The 20843-nt window shown below is 42.1% G+C and overlaps 1 protein-coding gene across 4 annotated transcripts in view; it reads left to right on the top strand.

Moving 5' to 3' along the window:
- Nucleotides 1-20843, top strand: part of SGCD (sarcoglycan delta) — a 301761-nt gene that overhangs the window by 155 nt on the left and 280763 nt on the right. The window contains exon 1 of one of the 4 annotated variants that reach the window (XM_086851996.1): nt 89-652. The exons of the other annotated variants lie outside the window; for them this stretch is intronic. The gene's annotated coding sequence lies outside the window, so the exon portion shown is untranslated. Of the gene's footprint in view, nt 1-88; nt 653-20843 lie in introns of those variants that run through there. 4 annotated transcript variants of the gene reach the window in all.

The raw sequence follows: 20843 nt of genomic DNA, 5'->3' as shown, positions 1-20843 counted from the left end.
AGTGCCGCCACGGGCCGGCCCCGCGCTCCCACTTGGCGGAGTTTCGGGCTCCGGCCGGCGCTGCCCTTGGCGGGGGGACGCGGCCCTCGGGGTGCTCCCCGCGCCCCGGCGAGTCGCGGTCGCGGTGCCCCCCGCGCATCCCTTCTTCGCATCCCTCCTTCGCATCGCTCCTTCGCATCCCTCCTTCGCATCCCTCCTTCACATCGTTCCTTCGCCTTCCTCCCTCCCTCGCAGCGCGGTGGCTCCGTGCTGGCATTCCCGGAGGGAAAAGTGTCTCTTGGCAGCGGGCGGACGCTGCCCGGCCCTCTGGAAGGCTCGGCCGAGCTTTGCGGGGGATGCTCAGTGTTTGGGGGAGGCGAGGCTCCCGTGGGAAGGGGCTGCGGGAGTGCCCCTCGGGCTGGGTTAACAGCTGGCGTGTGGCGGGGCTGAGCTCAGGGGCTCGGGCACCCGCGAGCAGGCGGTGAAAGCGGGCAGGGATCGGGGAGAGCCGCGGGGGATGCGCCGGGGATTGCGGACCAACAGGTGCGGTGGGGCCGGGAGGGTTTCCTGCAGCCCGGCCGGGGCCCGGGAGCCGCCGCGGGGCTGAGCGCGGCTGCGGAGCGCTGGGAGACCCCCGGGATGCGGACTCGGAGGTGCGAGGTGATGCTTACAGGTGAGACCGGAGCTCCTGCGATTGAATGGGTGCTTTGCCCCTGTTGGGAAAATGTATCCGGTAATGCAAACTTTAAAAGAAAAGTAAAGGATTTTCAACGAGAGGCTCCTTTCCCCGGGCGTTGCAGAATTTTGTGGGGTTGTTGGTTATTGACGAGGCACTTTGTTTTCTGGTGGTCTTCTTAGGGAGTAGCTAATCTAGAAGATGCCTTTTGGTCTGCAGTATTAAGGATGTTTGTTGGAGTGTCTTTGCTTTAGCATTTGTAAATTTCAGGTATAATATGTAACAGGAAAAGAAAAAAGTCTGGTATAAATATATATCAGACTATGAAAGAGTATAAAGCCCATGGATCTAAGTGCTTCCTCTTATGTCAACTTTTAAAGCAGCTTCTCCCTGGGCAGTAATGCACATTTTTCAAGGGGAGAAAGGATGGGTAAAATTGAATCGTTCAAATTAAGTCAAAATGAATTGCTTAATATTCAGAGGAGTTGATGAATGAACCATTAAATCAACACTTGCATAGCGTTTCATTGAAAAGAAAAATGAACAACTCTCCATTGTGTGCTGGGCAGAATAGGTCAGCCAGTGACGTTGCTACATCAGTGTGCTGAGCTGAGTCCTCCTCCTGCTAACAGATGTGTTTGCTCGGTGCCATTCCATAGGCATGGGAACGAGCTCTTGTGCCCTGTGTGATGAGGATTAGCATCTGCTGTAAATGACCGTAATCGTCCCAGCCTCATCTCGAACCAGAGAAATCTTGCTTAGGTTTTGTTTGGCATAAATTAACATAATTTTATTGACTCCTCATGTTGATGTATATTTGTTGAGAATCCATTCCTGTATTTCAAGCTATGTTTTTGTTTTGTTCCTCCCCCAAGGAAGAGCTATATTTTTGAATGCCAGTTTGAGAAAGAAATTAAACTGATAGATGGAAAAATAAGGGTCATTATTCTGAAACAAGGCTGACAAGATTCCTTGTAGTAAAAGCTGTTTTCAGAGCATCACTCTCAGCAGTACAGAGGGTGAGCCTCGCTTGCAAAGCCTTTGATTAGCCTAGGTACAACTGTTGCAATAATCTTCTTGCCACAGAAAAATTACTCTTGTCTTCGCTCCTTGAAATTCTGGTGTTGGAATGCACTGAGGATGTTGTCTGTGTCCATTTTGTGCCTTCTGGAAACTTCCAACACTTTGAAGAGTCGTGGATAGTATGCCCCTGATGTTTTTCATTGCACCTCTTTGCTTTGCAGGTAGCTTAGAATAGCTAATTTTGCTTAAAGCTTTTAAAACTGAGCAAGTGACAGCTCTTCTCATTTGTGGATGTAAACTGAGTATTACAAAGGGGAAATTACGGAGGTGGGTTTTTTTTTATTTGTTTTCTTTTTTTTTTTTAATGCTCAGAGAAACAGATTATCCAGGCTTTCCCCAGGAAGGTGGGATTGTAAATGGACTTAGGACTTGAGAAAGCTCCCTGCCTACAGGTCATTGACAGAGAGCTGGTGTGCAGCCCTGCAGACAGGCAGGGACACTTACTCAGGTATTTGTAATTACATAGAGTGTCTTAGGTAATGTGGTCAGCTGCTGCTTATTTTGGGTGGTGTGGACCCAGCACTCTTGCAGAGATCCTTTGGGTGATGGGTTATTAGAAGTTGCTTGAGTGTATGGGGAGGTTTTGTGATGAAGCAGATGGACAAATAGGTGTGTTTTCCTCAAGGGAGGGGTGGTTCTGGATCTGGAAATGCCTTTAGATAGTGCCTGATGGTGGTGTGCATTTCTCAGATGTTTCACTGTTCTTTAAGGCCAGGGTAGCTGCAGGAATTTTTGTGCACCAGCAATGTCTGGTTTAGAGTAGTCTTCATTTGCTTTTAATCATCCTTAGGAATAAAGGAAGTAAAAAAGTTTTTCTGAAAGCATATTGTGCCTTGTAAGGTTATCCTACTCTTTCTGTTTCCTTGCTTACTATTTTTATCTGAAATCATAATGCATTTCTTTAGTTCTTTTGCTAAAGACTTTAACTCAAGCTTACTGGAAAATGGTCACTCTATACTGAGAGAGTGCTGGCATCTTATTGACTTATTTTGGGAATACTGGAGAAAATATACAAGATTCACTTTCATTGATTAAATCCTCCAGGGCAATCTTCTAACACTGCAGTTCTCTGGGTGAAAAATTAACTTTCTTCATTGTCTGCTCCTACTTTTATTTCATTTGTGTGAATCCCAGGCTCTGTTACCAGTTTACATCAAGTCACTTAGTTGTGCTTGGAGTGGAAAGTGTCTCAGTGTAAAAGAAAGTGTAAACATTGTCACTCTGGGTCCATTTGTCTCTGGCCACCAGCAGATGCCTCGATCCTGTTGGCCCCACGACAGTCACAGAGGACTTGCACCAGCCCATGGTTCTTTCACCTGTGAAATGTTTCCTGAGTGATTGTAAAAAAAAAATAAATAATTAACAGGTACCTTGATGCTTTTCCAGAGGTTTGGGTAAGACAGCACTTTAGGTGGAGCTTAATGACAAACTTTGATTTATGAGGTAACTGAAAATGTTTATATTGTTGGATGTAGAGTGAAAGCGTAGGAGCTTTCTGCATTTCATCTGCAGCTTTTCCAGCACAACACACAGCTAACAGCTTGTCTCTCATTGATTTTAATAACAGATTTCTGCTGAATATGCCTGGATTAGTTTGAAAACATACTAACTTTTTGCAGGGCAGTGGGTTACTAAACACTTTGAACTTTGCAATATCTGCTTAGATAACCTTGAAAAATCTTAGGTTTTAGCTGCTCTTTACATTCTCCCTCTGCCTGGGTTTAAGATGGATCCTATGGGAAGGCTGCTATTTTATCCCTTTTGGGGGGAAATGTTTAAAAGAAACAGAAGTATGCTTTTCCCCCACCCACTGATCAAGGGCTGGTATGACTCCTGTATCTGTGTGTTTTCCCTGTGAATTCTTTGCCCTCTTCCTCTCTACCTCCATCAGCTGCTCTCAGTAACAAGTCAGGTCAGGTGAGCTGTACCTGACTTGTTTGGAAACGGTTCAAAAGGATCCCATTGACATTACCAGGCAATGGGTCATGCTTGAAATCTTGCCATTCTGGTGTTAAGCCTTTTCTTCTTTCTTTCTTCACTCACACCTTGATTTCTGACACATTTTTAGCTGCTGTTCTGTTCAATTTGGATAGAGCTAGTGAAAAGGGATTTGGTATTGGGTTGTTTTTCTTTTTTTGCCTTTGAGAAACAGTGGATTTTTATTTTTCAGTAAAGATGGATCCCTAGAGTGATTATCTGTCCTTCAGCTTAGCAGGGAAGGATAGTGGCTCCTCATGGAGGTGAAAACTGTAAAGTCACAGGATTGCCACTCAGTTTAACCCTAGAATCTGATATGGATATTGGAGCTCTGTTATTTTTATTTTTTGAATTAATGATACTTTTAAGATTGTGGTGCTGCACAGAAAGCTCCCTGAATCTAATGCATTGCAAAGTGGCAAGCTTGGTAGCATTGGCTTATGGTGATAAGCCTGTTCTTTCCCCTCTTGGTCCCTTAGGGTTTGTCAGGTTGGGTGCTGGAGAATTACCATGAATGCAGAAGAGCAGTGCTGGGCCCACATCCAGGGAAGTGTTGCCCACTGTTGGGATGAGCCAAGATTTGCTGTGACCGCCCCAGCAGACAAAGTGCTGCTGTAGTGGCTTCACCTGTTCCTTGCGTGGAAGCCATGTGAGCAGTTAGACAGTCTCATTTCTTCTTTGGCAATGCAGCAGCAAGGGGAAACGCTTTCATTCAAAAGCTTCCTGCCTTCTCCAGGGGTTTCCCTGGTTGGGCACCAGCTGAGGTTCTGGTTTCTCCATGCCAGCAGACCCAGAGTTGAGCTGTGGTGTTGGCAGCCCCAGCCCGGCTCAATGCACATCTCCGTGGGAAAGGAGGGAGCAGGAGGCTGAGCACATCTCTCTGCCCGTTCCTTACGTTCCTCTGCTGTTAGCCAGAGAAATAAAGTTCATTCCTGTGTAATCCTGACACGACTGAAGAACCTCTTGCTGCAGGCAGCTCTGTCACTCTCTGTAGTGCTTGGATTGCTCAGCAGAGGGAGAAGAGACCATAATGCTGAAGGCACCAAGGAACAGCCAGAGCCACATTTCTCTGACAGACAGCAGGGAGAAGAGTCCCAAAGCCTCCCTCCCTGCTTGATGTTTTGTTTTTTTTCCTCTCTTGTTTTGAGGCTCAGAGCTAAGCTGTGATTTTTCACCTCTTGATCAAAAGTAGCTGCCTCAATGTGTAGGTCAATGGACTATTTCAGATGGCAGAGTGGGTGACTGTGATAGAAAAGATGAGTCCAAATCCAAGAAGCAGCGTGCTTGAAAAAATCTCTCACATCCAAGCATTTCCTAAATATTCAGGAGCTTTCCAAAATACTTATGAAGAAATGTTGGAATTGACCTTTAGTGACTGAAGCTTTACAACACATTCAGAGATAAACAAAACCAAACCCTTTGAATTAGTTGCAATTCAAGCAGCAAGTAAAGCCTGTGACTCATCTCCAGGTCAGATTTTTAACTGTTGTAAATCAGTGCAGCTCCATTACTTTCCTAGGCACTATGCCAGTGCTGCCACTGGCTGGAGGGCTGGCCTGCTATTTTTGGGGGGGATGAAGTCTGAACAGAAGATTGTCACAAAGTTGTGGGGTTTTTTTTGGTTGTTTGGGGTTTTTTGAGGATGGGAAAGATACTTGTTTAAAGAATAAAGCCTGTGCTCAGGCTAATAGACAGCATTGCTCAGGAGAGATTTGCTCCCCTGTAGCGAGGAAATCCAGGAGAATTAGACATTTGTTTTTTGTCAGAGATGTCAGTTTAATGTGATAAGAAAACAGCTGTTAAAACGCTGCCAGATAAAAGCAGGATGCTAAGCATGAAAGGGAAAAAGCCAATGGGAAATTTCTGCAATTTGATTGAACGAATCAGTGTTGTGGTAACCTGGCTCGTTCTGTGTCGAGGGTGATGTGGTCGGCTTTGGGGCTGTGCTCTTCAGAGCAGAGTGTTAGTGTTCCTCCAGTGCTGAAATTAATGAGGTGCCATTTACTGAGGGGTTGAGGAGGTGGAGCAGATTAAGGTCTTGGCCCTGGTAGAGGCAGCTGAAGTGGAGCAGGCTCCAAACTTTCCCCTGCACGATCAAAGGGCATGACCTGACTGCACTGGGCACTTCCTAAAGAAATGTGTTCTCTTAAAGCATGAGCCAAGAGTCCACAGAGGGTGAGGATAAGGGTATTAACTCTTTTAGATGGGGAAATGTGCCTAACAGGCAAATGTGGAATGTGCTGTTAGGAAAGCTAAAGGAGCATTGTTGAGAGGTGCTGCTCACCCAGGGAGCACCAGCTGATGAAGGCTTTCCCATCCTCTGTGCTGGAAATCAAACCAAGGCCAGCTCTGGGTTTAGTTTTGATGTTCTTTCCTCCAAACCAGTTATGAAGAAGGGTTTGTGTTCCATCCCTGATTCCAGCCAAGCTGTGCCAGGCCCTACCTGTGTGGGCTTCTCGTGCTCTGCTCAGGGCAAGCAGAGGGGTGAGCAGGTGGAGCTGATGCTGTTTAACAGCCCAAGAAACACCTCTATCCTCAGGAGAGTTTGTCTCTGCTGCATAATGAGCTCTGCTTCACTCGGGACCGGGTTGCTGCTGTAGGGATCAGAGAGAAGCACAAATGAGGATGGAGAACCGGGCACTTCCTGCAGCCTCTTTTCTACATAGCAAACAGCTAATTAACCAGGAGCCTCTCTGAGCTGTTGGGCTGCTGCTGGCCTGGCTTCCTCTGGAAGAATCTTGTGCAGTTTGTCTTGCTCCAGTAACTTTGTGAAGTCTTTCAAAACCGTGCATTGCAGCAACGCCCCAGCTTTTATTCTGACTTTTAGGCTTTTGCCAAGTGTGACATCTGATAGTGGAGCCAGGCAGTGAAGCTTCAGCTGAAGGGAGAGTTGTTCATGTACAAAATGAATAGCAATGGCTTGGGGTATGAGAGCCTTTCCATGACTTACAAAATAACCTGCTAATGTCTCTGTTTGTATTTGAAGTACAAAACAGTTTATGCAGAAAGCATAAATGTTTTTTTGGGTGTCAGCATGGGCAGCCTTGCTCCTCTTGCAACTTATTTTATGGCTATGAATGGGATGTAAGTGGATTTTTCTGCCTTGTACTATCTGTCTGAAAAAGGATAAAATTCACTGTTGTTACTGTCATGCTCAGGTAAAACAGTAACCCTGAATTTTAGCAGCTTTACATCATCAAGTTCACAGATACTGCAACTTTAAAATTCTATTTTTTAGTATACATGATTCCTTGAAGAAGTGAAGCCAAACCAGACTTTAAAGCAATAATTTACCTTACTTAACCTGACTATTTTTTTTTTTCAGCAAGACCACAGAAGAATCATAGCCCTCACAGGGCACAGCTCAGTTTTCTGCTTACACATTGCTCCTGAAGAGCTGAATTATTTTGCAGTTTTTTCACAGAGCTCACACTAGTGGTTTTCAGGAAACCATTAGCTGTATTACTGTTTCAGTATGGGCACTGGGAAATCCACTTTGATCTGTTCCTGCTTACCAGTGTGCTGGAAAAGGCTTGCCTTGCACCTACTGAAACATTAATTTTGGGGGGGTAATGATGAAACTGCAGTGCTTTGATAGGTTGATTATTTTATGCTGTAACAGAAATGGATACTTAAAAGGAGATATTAGATTTGAACTAGATATTCAAGATACAGTTACTGGTTTGAGTTAGCTAATAGGGAATAGGTCAATCTTACTGCCACTGGTGCCAGTGAAAATACTGAGAGTGAAGTCAGGCATGCAGTAATTAATTACCTACAGATGATGGCTTTTGAAGGTGTGAATAAAAGGTTTGAAGTGTTGGTTGAATTTTCTGAAAACTAAATCTGTTAGGTGTTTTTCTTTTTTTCCCCTGTTTTCTTTGTTTCCCTTTTTTCAGCCTGACTTCAGCAGTGGATTTCTGCCTGCTGAGCAACAGATACTTCTAAATTCCACTGCCCAGGCTGGTGGATCTGGCAGATGTGACCCTTGTGTTATACACCATTTCATGTCTAATTTCACTATTTGAAAATAATCTTGAAGGTGGATATTTTATTGGTTTAGAGGAAAACAGCTACACACCGGTTCCTGAGTGTTACAGTAATGAACTTTTCTGGAAACAGGTATTTCCTGAAAGCTTTGTGAAGTCAGAGGTGAATGATTTTAAGTATCATGTTTAACAGCCATCTTATTACTGACATGGAGGATATTATAGTTATTATAGTTGAGTCAGATAGAGAAAAATGGTGCATTTAAACTTCTCTATTGTTCTTATTTTCAACAACACTCTCATGAGCTGCCTTCACTGAAAGGTTGAATGGGGGATAATGCCTGTGAGACTGGTGTTTGTGGGAATAGTTGAATCTTTTGAAAGGTAATACAAACATGGAGGTTTTGTAAACAGCAGAATTATTTCTTACATGATTTTGTGAATTAATAGTTCCTATGTAGGAATTTTCTCAGCATCAGAATGTCCAGCACACCAGGATCTTTGTCATTCTATTGTATTTTTGGTTCGTAGAGAGGAAGAGACATTAAGAGCTATGGGGAGATTCAAGAACTGAGTCAAAAATTGTTTCTGCAAATTTTACATCCTGGGCAATTGGTGGTTACTCATGAACATGGTGTGAAAGCTGTGGTGGGGGTGGAAATTATGCTTTCAGGGATAAGCTTAAGATATGAATGTGTTGCTGATGTAATAATAGAGAAGCTGGCTCCATCCTTGCCTATTGTTTTTCCAGGAAAAGGAGATTTGATTTTCAGGTGGGAAAAAGCTGTTTTGTCGTTAATGGCACAAACCCCGTTGGTCTTCTTGTGCTAAGCAAGGGTGTTCTTACAGGGATCAAAATACTTCTTTTTTGGCCCTTCTATTTCCCTGTACTTATGGGAAGCTTCTGATCTGCTTGAATTTGGCTTTTCATCTAGTTTGGACCTGAGTCTTTATTACAACAGCATAAATTGTCCAATGGATCTAAGATGGTCCGACCCAACCTGAGCCTGTTATCTGGTATTTTAGATATTCAGTGCTGTGCTTAGTACTCCCTATGTGTACTCTTTATACACAAAAGTTACTTTTTCCCTCGGCTTTTGAAGGAAAAATGTGGAATATGCAGCTTTTCATATGGAAATAAAAAATACAGTGTTCAGCTAGCTTGAACCTGGCCTTTTTGGGCTAGGAGATGGCTCTGGAAGGGTGTTTTTTCTTCTCTAACTTATGAAGCAATTTGAGTCTAATCTACTCCATAATTTCAAGCCTTGTATGATATTTCCCATTTGTTACCCCAATAAGACCAAAGGTAAAATTTTATAGCACATTGTGAGCTGAATGGTCAATGTCTTATTAAATATCCTTGCTTCCAGGGCAGATAGAAATGAGAGAAGTCTCTTGCAGATCGCAGCCCAGTTAATACAATTTATCTAAACATGCTCTGGCTTATGCTACTAACACTTGACAGGGAAGTAGAAATTGCCCTTTCTGTGTGTTCTACCTCACAAGAAAATAAGAACAGTGCAGGTGGTCAGCCAAAAGGCTCACATAGCCCAGCATCCTGTGCATGGTATGGATCACACCTGGGTGGGCTGGCTCTTCTTCAGGCTGTAGAGTCCCAATGTACTCCTACTTCTGATGAATTCTTAGCAAGGTGAAGCTTTTCAGAAATAATTTTGGTTTTCTGATCCATCACATCTGCGTGTCGTCGTGTTTTCTTTTAAAGATGACCTAAGCAGAAATAGATGCATTTTTAATACACAGATAAATCATGAGTTTCTGACATGGTATTTTGTATTTCAGCCTTGATACCTTTCCCTAGAAGTTCCAAAATTATTTGCTTATTATTTTGGGGTTGCTGCTGAGCTGATGTTTCCAGAAGGCTGTCTGTAGTGACTACATCTCTTTCCTGCATTAGAACAGCTAATTCAGAGCCTGTCACTCTATGTGGATAGTAATACTCCTTTATTTCAGAGCAATATTTTGCATTTATTAACATTTAATTTATGCTGTCATTTTGCTGTCCATTCACAGTGTCTTGAGACTCTTCTGCAGCTTTCACATCAGTTGTGATTTTGCCTACTCCTAATTGTTCTGTCTTCTCAGTATGGTTTGGCATTTCATTGCCTCCCTGCCCCCTCCTCAGAGCAGTAACAGGTATTTGTACCAGTACAGGTCTTAGCACAGATGCTGAGGTGATGAGTTAACAGCCTCTCATCATTGTGACAAATGATTTATTATTTCCTTTCTTTTCTTTTCTTTTCTTTTTTTTTTTTTTTCCAGCTGATGATCCATAAGATGCCCTTGTTTTCTATCCCACCATAGCCTACCTTTTTTAGGGCTCTTCTTAAGATTCCTTGAGACCCTTTGCTGAAGGGTTTGGGAAAAGTCCTGTGTACTGCATCAGCCACCTGCATGTCCCTGCAGACCATGTCCCCTCGCTCACGTGCTTGTTAACTCCTTCAGGGAATTCGAACAGACTGGTTGTGCATGACTGCTCTCTGCAAAATATCTGACTCTTTTCAGGTACATAATGCACCCACTTGTTCAATTCTTTATTATATTTTCTTGTATTGAAGTTAAACTCAGTGGTCTAGAACTTCGAACATTCGTCATTTTCATGAAATGTTCAACTGTAGGAAGACAATGAAAGAAGTGGAATATGTTTTTTGCATGATATTTTGTGGATATTGTGGATTTTTTAGGAGGTTTTGTCCCACTCTGTATTGCAAGCTTTACAGCTTTGTTCAGAGTTGTGGGGTCAGAATCAGAAATTGTGGAAACAAGGCATGGGCATCACTGCCAGAACACCGTGGTGTTATCACGCTACGCTGCATGACACTGCCAGATTTCACCATGAAAATTTTCAAAGCAGCACCCTGGGGTTTACAAGATCGACTTTATCAACAGTAATAAGCTTTAATCTATTTATTGCAAGGAATAAATCAAACACTAGAACTAATGTTGACTGAAACCAAATACTGTATTACAGTTTTAAGCCTTTCTTGTATATACAATTATCAAGGCATAGGGCTGTCTGCGTGCCCACAAAAGGAACTTTAATTTCACATTTTAAAGGTTCCAGAAATTAATTTACAAGTTGGGAAGATACTTTTGTTTTACTCTCTGTGTTCATTGCTCTACAAAAACCTAACAAAATGCCATTACTGCAGACTTCTGATGCCAACATTTGTCACTAGCCTTGTATTGCAACTCTTTTTGTCTTGCTGGTGGCATCAAGACATTTCCCAGAGAGAAGGAATAAATGGAGAAAGGTATGGGTTGATTTCTTTTTTTTTTTTTTTTAACGGGCTTTTTTTGTCCTTCCACAAAAGCCAGGGTTGTTTTTGCTCTTTATAGCTGAGATTTAGTAATGCTGTTGTTTCTGGCTTGCCAGCTGGAGAGACCCAGAAGGGAGTAGCTCCTCTGCCCCAGCCTACCTGTGCAGCCTGGGCTCTTTTCCCAAGGCAGGAACACATTTCTGGTTATCCCATTCTCAGTAGCAGCTGAGCTTTTCTTCTCTTCGCAAAGACAAGAGTTCCTTTTCTGTCACACTCATTTATTTTGAGTAGAGATAGTGAAATCCCAATCTTCTTTTATGTTTCCATCGGCCTGGATGACAGAGCCATCATGTTCAGGGGAAGGAGGCTCAGATAAAGCAGGTTCCTGTGCCTGAATTTCCCCCTGCACAGGGCTCTGTCCTCCACAGTGGAGACACAAGTATGTAAGGAGGCAAAATCAAGATTCCTGAGCAGGCTGCAAACTGAGCAAGCTATTTCTCAGTTTCCTGCCTTTTTTTTCTTTCCCCAAGGGGTACAAAGGCATGGAACAAGCCATGTGAAAGCTTATTTGCATTTCCATTAAAACTAGAAGTGGAAGTTAACATGCAGCTTTGTAGTAAAGCTCTGAGAATAACAGCATTGTCATTAGGATCACAGAAAAGTCAGCACACCAAAAATATTGGGATGTCAAATCAATGGAAGTTATGCAGAACCAGTCCATTCTCTTGTTCACTTTGTTTGCATCCTGGTTCATGCAATTTTCAAGAGTTTATTTTACCTATTTGCCTGGGTTTTAATTTTTTTTTGTTGCTTTTTAAACTGATTTAGGCAAGAAGTAACTGTGCATTCCTCTGAAGTTTTTGCTAAGCATGCCTGGTGTTTAGTGAATAATAATGATCAATAACAGAAAATTAAATCCATGAGTTGTCTGTCCCTTTGTCTATTTAACCCTGAGAATTATCTCCCTGTGTTGCAGCCCTCTCAAGCAGGATGAGTGATGTGCACAGGTAGCTTTAGTAATAACATGGCACAAGCAGCTTAGGACATGTTTTGATGGCTCTTTAGTATTTTGGATCAGTAATGCTTTTTTGGCAGCATCAAATGTGGGGAATGCATAATCTTTCTGAGTAGCCAATTAAAATAATAACTTGGATGGCAAGTTCCTCTCCGTTTTCCTCCTGTGTATGGCTGTACCCTTCCCATCAAAGAAGTTGTATCTTAATTGGCAATCCCCCTGCATCTGCTCACTCCATCACCCCCCACAGAGAGACACAGTGCTTAATTAAAAGGGGAGTTTGTGTTTATCTCTGGAATTTCGCTTGTGCTTTTGTAGAGGTTTCAAAGGCAGATGCCTTTATAGAGACCTTGCTAAGTAATTAATCCTGTAATATTATTACTTTAGAAAAAGTAAAAAAAAAAAAAAAAAAGCAAAAAAAAAGCTGAGTTCACAGGGGATGAGAAGTCCCAAAGCTGCCAGACTTGGCATGGGTGTTGGAAAGGGAACCACCAGAGCCAGTCCTTCTGTGGGGGTGATACAAACACCATGAAATGTGCTGCTTTTGCTGCACCATTTCTCCAAGGTGCTTCTCCTTGTGAAGGAATGGCTGTTTCTGGAAGTGGCTAGGTAAATTTACCATCACAGAAACTTTAATTAGTGGCTATTCAAATAAGCTTTATGCGGGCAAATGTTTTCTAATAGTGAAAAATACTGAAATCAACAACTCATATCTGATAAACCTATAGTTTTATAACTCTGTCTCAGGCCCTTTGGAGTTAGGTCTCATCTTTAACTCTCTAAATTACTTGCAGAGGACTGCATACTTTTGTCATCAAGGTTTTCATTGAAATCACCACTGAAGTGCAGTGGGATCCCCTGAGACAAATGTGAAGTTCTTCACTTGGCTTCAGATACCAGTGGTCTGGAAAATACTGCTTTTCATTTTAAGAGAAAATGATCTGAATGAGGTTCTTGGGAGCAGCATTTTCCAAAAGCCATGGCTTTTTTGCTACCTCATATCCTTCCTCTTGTTCTGCCCAAAGGAAGGCACATTGCCAGGGATCCACTGGCTGGACTTTGGGAACAGTTTAGAGAGCACAGTCATCCTGCCAGGCTCTTGCTAGGACTGGGCTGACCTTGAGCTGGGAAAGCTGCTCTGTACCCACCTCTTGCCCTTCTCAGGCTGAGGAGGTTCAGCTTCTGTCATTCTGTGGCTTCAGCTCTCTGTGAAGCTGAGGGTTCTTAGTATTTCACACCACTTGGGTTTAGAAGAGATGCTTAAAATCAGAGAATAACATATCATTCTGAATTTGGTTTCTTCCCCCTCTTTTTCTTCCCTCTGCCAGTTGCTTGTTTGCCAAGGCTGAAATAAAGTCAGTGATGGCACAGTTGTGACTGGAAGCAGTGGCACATACATATTTCATAGAGTCATAAGGGACAATGCTGGAGTTTATCTTGCATGAAACAACTCTGACATCTCATGATTGGAACCATGCTACATAGATGGGCAAGGAGTAGTCGTGCATAACTGCGACTGCTCTGGCATGGTTTGAAATGTGTGAAAGTTGGAAATGCCATTTGAATAGAAAGCTGCTGAGTATTTGGGGTGGACTCAGTGATCAGTCCTGTCATAGTGACTTGCAGGGCGCTTGGCACAAAGCTGTGGTTTAATCCCTGCTAGACTTTGGCAGTGTTGAACCACGAGCACAGCACGCTCAAGGGGACGACAACAACAAGAAATGGTGAAATTGAATTTATGCTGGTGGTATGGGCCAGAAATAAAGCTTTTGAATAGATTAGTGAGAGTTGTAGTGCTTGCTCTACCTCCACTGGTTCATTAAATACAGTGAATCTAAGCAAAAAAGGCTTTTTCTCCTGCTTTCCCTTAAGTTCAGAGTGATCTTGCTAAAGTGGGCCTATATTGAGCTCTCTGGCGTGTGGTAGGAGCAGGGTTGGGAGCATGAAGTAGAAAGTATTTAGATATGATGTACTGTAAGCTGTATTTCTGCTCCCCTGAGCCAGAGAATTTAACTGCATGTCTAATGTAGTTAGTGCAGAGGCAAATCAGTCCCTTGCTGGGCTCACTTGGGTGTCGGGGAGGAGGAAGTCAGAAATCAAAACATGAATTGCCTGAAATTTTGGTGGTGTTTTCAGTTTTGTTTGTTTGATTCCTAGGAACTGGGGGCAGAGGGTGTAAAGAGAAGCTCTGCTGGAGTGGAATTGCTATAAAAGGAATAGGAAACCATTGAACAAATGGATTTTCTGTTTGCTTTATGCACTCTGCTTTTCAGTTCCATTAGGACACATTAGACTCATGAAGGTGACCAGCGAAATTGTCTTGACAAAGATTTCTGCAAGGAGATAAAAATAAATAACTTAGCAAAGAGTGACTGGAAAGACCTTACCAATTACCAGTTCTTCAACCTCCTTACTTAATTTTCTTGTGAGCTAATATGATAGGAGGAGGAGGAACACACCTTCATCAGAATGCTGCACAGAAGAACAGGGTTGCTATTAAAAGCCCAATAATGACTTGTATCGGTTTATGCAGATTTGCTCTGCTGGGTTACTCTGTGCCTGGCACTTGGCAAAGCACAGATAACATTTAAATCAGGCAGTAAGTGTAATTAAGTACTACCCTTCAGCGCATCTCTCCTTTTAAGACATTTTTATACACCGTGATTTAGAATATGACAATTGGGTGAGATTAAAGCAGCAAATTGTGCCTATAAAACAAGCCCTGAGAATAGCAAGGGACTGTAAAATTTTATAAAGGGGAATACAGCACATGCCTCCAATCCGATAAAACTTTTGTGAGCTGGGAGATTAACTGTGAAATACAAATAAGATGATACAGTATGCGTAGCATTCAGATAGTAAATTACTTGTTATTGTAACAACTTATTCCTTCTACCCAGAAGAATTTCTTACTTAACTTTTGCAGAAAATCTCACCATGTGACTGATTCATTAACTACTGGAGGTGTGGAGGGAAGGTAGGAAGTCAGACAGCAGTGATGTCCCTGTAGGGAAAGCAGTGGTGTAAATGTAGCGTGAAAGATCATTTATGCTGAAACACATGCAGTCAAGCTTGTGATTGGTTTCTTCCTCAGCTTCAGTGGAGTTGTATTTGCAAAGTGAAAAAAAAATAAAAATCCTTCCCTTATTTCAAATCCTTAATAAGACCCATTGGAAGGTTTTCTTGGGGAACGAAAATGTTGCTTTATGTGAGAAATCTAAAATGTTGTTTTCTGTGAGGCTTGACTGTGTTTGGCTGAGCATCTTCAGCAGCTTCACTCAGCACACCTGAAGGAAAAGGCTGTGAGCCTTTCAGAATCTTCTTATTTAATTTGTAACTCTCAAACCTTGTGGGCCACAAGTCACCACACATCACTCCGAGGTTGTTGCTGATAGCAGGTGAAAGACAGTGACTCCTGTGGTATCACTGGTCCCAGAGGCTTCTGCTATTCATCAGCTGTTGTGTTATGGCATTGTCCTTCAGTCTTATTGATCTCACATATTCTCCCTTTCTTTTCCGTTTGCACTAATCCTCCCTCGTTCAGTCTTGGAATGCTTTTTTTTTTTATTTTTAAAATTGATTTCTTAATTGCCCCCAATTGATAATTTCATTGTCCTTTATTAACAGCCATGGAGCCTAATGATACTTAGGTTGAATATCTGGTAAAGGCAAGAAGAACCCAAAAGCCTGCCTGTTTCTTCCCTGCTGTATTAGCTGTGCAGGGAAATTGTGTTGCATTGAGCCCATTGCACGTCAGTCACGTTAAAAGGAAGATTGTGCATGTGGAACAGGGAGAAGGATGATGGCTGGATTTCTTACTGTCTAATATTCTCTGACCACCTTTGTTCTGCATTAAAGAACCCAAACAACTTTATGACACTTAGTTTTAATGATGTATTATGTAAGGAAATAGTAAAACTGGAAGGAGAGGTTTGAATTATTCTGGAGGAGAGTATTACATTTCAGTAATAGGACAGTTGGGTTTTAAAGGCTGAGCATCGCTGCGTTACGAGCAAAATATAAGGCCAAGCCACGGACAAATAGCAGAGTGAGGAAGGAAATGGAGAAGGAATAAGTAGGAGCCTCTGATGAAAACACAGCTGCATGGGCAGCCAAGCATTTTGGGGACACATGTCAGGCTCAGCCCTTGTTATGATTGGGGGGATGTTTATATATGTGTGTTGCTTTTATGCTTGACTTCCTTTTGACTTTTGGATTTATTATTCAGTACCAGATTTATGTTTGGGATTGTTTTGATATTGTTAGGGAGATGTCAATATTTCTGAATCAATGTTAAAAACATTCTGGTTTATAGAAATGTTGACCTTTTCTTCTTGCTTGGTTTGAAAAGCCAGTTCAAAATGGCAAGGTTTTATACAGAATGGAAAATCCCTTTTCCGTGTGGAATATTTGCTTGTACCATGTGAAGCAGGTACAGCCAAAAGAGGTGCTCTTGTCCCACCACTGGTCCCATCTTTGCTCTTGTCCCACCACTGGGACATCCTGTCTTGTTTTCCTGGGGAAGACAGGAATTTGCTTCTCCATATCCTGTTGCTGCTGGATGTCCAGGAAGGTCCTGGATGGGTCCACTGCTGCAGCTCCTGCTGCAGTTCCCTCAAATCACACCATCAGTGTCTTGCTGAATCAAACCAGAACAGTTAAAATATTTCAAAACGTCTGTAGGAAGTCATCAGCATAGAAAAGGCTTTTGCAAATGGAAGTCCCAAATGTTCTAGGCAGTGTTCTGCCACGCTGTCAGCGAGCAGTGCGTCTCTCCTGATCCCAGTGGGAAAGCAGCTGCCTCTTGCACCCCTGCACCACAGCAGCCAGAACCCTGCTGAGCTCCAGGCTGGGTCTCAGTTCACACTAGATCTCCTAATTAATTAGGCCTCCTAATTTGCCCAGTTCCCAGCTCATTGAATTGCTGCTCAGGGGAAGTTTTTCCCCGTGTGATGACATTGATAGCAATTTTTGCCCATCCCAGTGTCCACACTTTGCTTTTTGTTTGAGTGATATGAACCCATGGTCTTTCATTAGATGTGTTCTCATGGAAGCTTTTGGTGATAATGAACTGGTCTTTGGGATTCTGCCTCTACTGTTCATGTTTGTTGGTGCCTGTGGTCTGTACCAGAGAATTCCCCAGCCCCTAGTGACCTTCAGAGAGACCTGGACCACAACTGAAACTGCAAGCTGAGAATTGCCTGCACTGACTTGTTTGACTGGGACCAGAATACTTTAGTATTTATTTTTTTTTCTCTATTTTGACCCAGGTTTTGCTGATGCCTCTTGTTGATTAGTCTACCTTTCAGAAGCATCACCTTAATTTTTTGTGTTGGAGCTGGTAGGGAGTAAGCACAGAAACTAGTGGTGTATTTGTTCTATTTGGAATGTGAAGGGCTTAATCTGAAAATTTGATCTATAAGCTGTATTTGACTTATCTGTATACTTTAGTAATAAAATTTGTTTTCTTATTTTAATAGTTTTATGATTGGTCTATTGGGATGGCCGTGGTAGTTGATTAAAAACCAAAAAAAGCAAAATAATGTGTTTTCTTCTCAAAGTAATGCTTATCACTTTTTAAGTTCACATTAAAGCTCCTGAAAGTGAACAAAATGGGCAGAGGTTAAATGAAGTGAATTGCTCTGCTTTAACTTAAGGGAAAATGTGCTGCAGTAGGAATGCCAGAATTCCACCTCAGGTAGGGATTTGTAGGTCCAACCCTGTTAACATTAATGGGGGAGCTAAGCAAGCAAATCCTCTGCTCATAGATGGGGAAAATGGAGTTATTAATTGAAACTGCTGCTCAGCAATGCAAATGGTTATTTTCAGCTTTCCTGAGCAAGCATGTGAGCACCTATGTGTTTGAGAATACTTTGTAATACTACTCGGCTGTGTTGGTGCTCTGATTGTGGCTCCTGTTTGGGCTGAAGAGTTAAATTAAATGCATTTGGGATGTCCTGTGTCAGCTGGGCCATATTAGGAGATACCACATTAATTATCCTGTGCTGTACCAAAGGAGCTTCTGACTTGTGAGTGATGGACTGACTGAAACTCCACAGAGCTGATGTGTGGGACTGCACCCCAAATAACTTCTGCTGCCCTGAAGCCATCCCCCCCCTCAAAGTATTTCATGGCTTCTTGCAGCAGTTGTGTTGCTTGAGTAAAGACTTGGGAAGTGATGGTTCTGAAAAATGTCAAATTGTCTAGCATGGCCGTTCCTTTATGCATAACAGTGATTTGTCAGGGATTCTTGCTTAACTAAAGACTTAATTAACTTAGATCAAGCATAACTATTACATTGTTTTAAAAATTTAGGAAGATTAAAACTAAAAATACCGATGGCTCAGGTGTTCTTTGGCTGAAAAGCCAACAGCTAATGTGATTTGTCGTAGTGAGCTGCACTTGTCTCATACAAATTATTTTTGGTTTCTCATTCTCTCTAACACTGTAGGTTTTGGCAGGATTTTGTCCTTTGAGATATTTCTGCGTTAAATAATGTATTCCATTAAAACTTGAACAGTTTTGTACCTTGATTAATTGCTGATTTGTGGATTAGGTAAATACAAGAAGTATATATGAGGCATGGTATAAAGTCAGAACTTCAAGAAAAAGTTACTCTATTTTGAGATCTATGTTTGAAAGCTTCTGCATTGAACCTTTGTGTCCCTCCCCAGTCCAGAAAAAACATTCCATGCTTGTGGGGTTTTTTGTTGTTGTATTTTTTTGGGTGTTTTGTTGTTGTTTTTTTTAACCACCATGCAATGGTGGAGATGAAGTTTTTTTTCTGAGTAATTCCCTTTACTGCCTGCATTTCAGTGATAAAATTTATATTCTGTGCTAAGTTGCGAGTCCCTTGAAGTCACCAATAAATCATTTCTCTTAAATATCAGCTTTATTACTTCACGGTTGTGCTACGACTGAATTCTGTAATCATATAAAAAGATACTATGTGTTTCTGAGAAGAACAGTGGCAACAAAATGTGCTGCTGGATCTTCTTTTCAGAGCTCGGTGATGCTGTGAGGAACTGGATTCAGAGGAAGGAAAGGAAACACAAATGAATATGGTATTTGCAGCCTTAATAGTCTGCTTTTCTTTCTTATTAAACAAGAGAAGTCAAATGTTAGTTGAGGTATTATGATATTATCGTGTATTACCTACCTACTGCTGCAAATTAAAGTGATGATGTTGTTCTCTAATCCCTTTTGAAGAAGCTGTGTTTGGAAATACGGGCCATTAAAAGCCCAGGAAGTAATCCAACAACCCAGACAAGTGTTTTGGCACACTTGGGTTCCCTGGATTTTAACACTAGTTGTTACCTATTATTTCAAGACAAAACAATTTTTATCTTGGAATTTCTGATGAACAAATCATGTACTACCTTGGCAATGCTGGGTTAATGGTTGGACTTGATCACCTCTAGGATCTTTTGCCACTTGAAGGATTCTGTATCTGTTTCAAATGAGACCCTCTTTAAGTAAGATCAAAGGCAAACAGCAGTAGGTCTGGAGAAACATCTGGCCCACTATCTTGTGTGCTGTTCTTCTGAAAAAGAATCCTTCTAACATGCAAGGAGATCATCAGCTTCTTGTACCTTTTTTACATTTGAACACATTTATGCAGCCATGTCTGAGCAATGAGACTTGGATGGAAAGAGAAGAAATAAATGTGTATCTCAGAGAAACCTTGAAATGTGAGAGGAAGGAAGAGGCACAAGGTAGATTGGGAGAAAGAAAATGCAGTGGAAACTCAATTTGGAATTTACATCAGTGCTATCACACCTCAAAAAGGAGGTGCTTGTGTGCTTGCTCCTCCGGCTGGGCCTCTCTGAAGAGACATCTGGCAGAGTGAGCATCGTCTGGGTGTCTGTGCAGGTCTTCCTGTGCCATCTTCCTGAGCCACTAGCATAGGACCAATATTAAAAGCCAGCAATATGGATGGCTCAGATGGATTTCCTGCCTGGAGAAGTCTGAGAGAAGAGTGCAGCAGGTTATCTGTTTTGTCTCCAAGCCATACTTATTTCCTGTATGGAAGTGTATTTCATAATCTTCAGCTGAACCGTGAAATAAAACTGCTCCTACAGTTGGTTCAAATTAAATGGTTATTTATTATCATCATCACTGCATTAGAGCTGAGTGGTCAACATTTCTGGAAGTAATGTTTGGTTAAAAAATCCCACTCCTTGAATGTGTTGAAGACTAAGAGTCAGAATAATGAAAGCCTTAGTGTGTCTGTACTTAATACCAAATCAAGTAGCCCAAACTATTCCTCCTTCTCTTTATCAGTGAACTTGTATTTGTGCTGCTATAAATTAAATGGGTCGTTCTCGTCTAATCATTGGTGCACACATGGACCAGCTGTTCTTCCTCCTCATCTTAATCACTTTAGACATTTGATGGTGGTTCTTTCATGCTTTCCTGGGCTTCTCTTTTCTACACTGCTTGTTTGGTTATTTGTTTTATTTAACATGAACGTTCCACTTAGCATGTTGGTGTGTTTGGAGTGCCTTCTACTGTGCTTTCTGTGGTTTGACCCTATCTGTTTAATGAGCAGTACATGAAACTGAACACTCTGTGCCACCCAACGTTGCTGCAGTGTTTAGGAGATGTTTTGACATGAAACATGGCTTAGATTACTCCTATGTAGTGTTTGTGGTAGTAGCACTTTAAAAATGTATAATCCTAAGGACTGTTAAGAATTTGAGCTGTAGTAGTCCAAAGGCACAATATTGTGCATCCTCCAGGCAGGAGAGGGTCTCCAGAAACTTAAATCTCAGGCAAGAGGTTGGCTGTGTCTTTTAAATCCAAGCACCCATATATTTTACATGATACAGAGCAGAAAAAGTCAC

This window comes from Cyanistes caeruleus, chromosome 15 (genome assembly GCF_971803275.1).
Source record: "Cyanistes caeruleus chromosome 15, bCyaCae1.hap1.1, whole genome shotgun sequence".
Classification (NCBI taxonomy): Eukaryota; Metazoa; Chordata; class Aves; order Passeriformes; family Paridae; genus Cyanistes; species Cyanistes caeruleus.
Note: the sequence above shows the minus strand (reverse complement) of the source record. Positions and strands in the feature narration are given on the sequence as shown.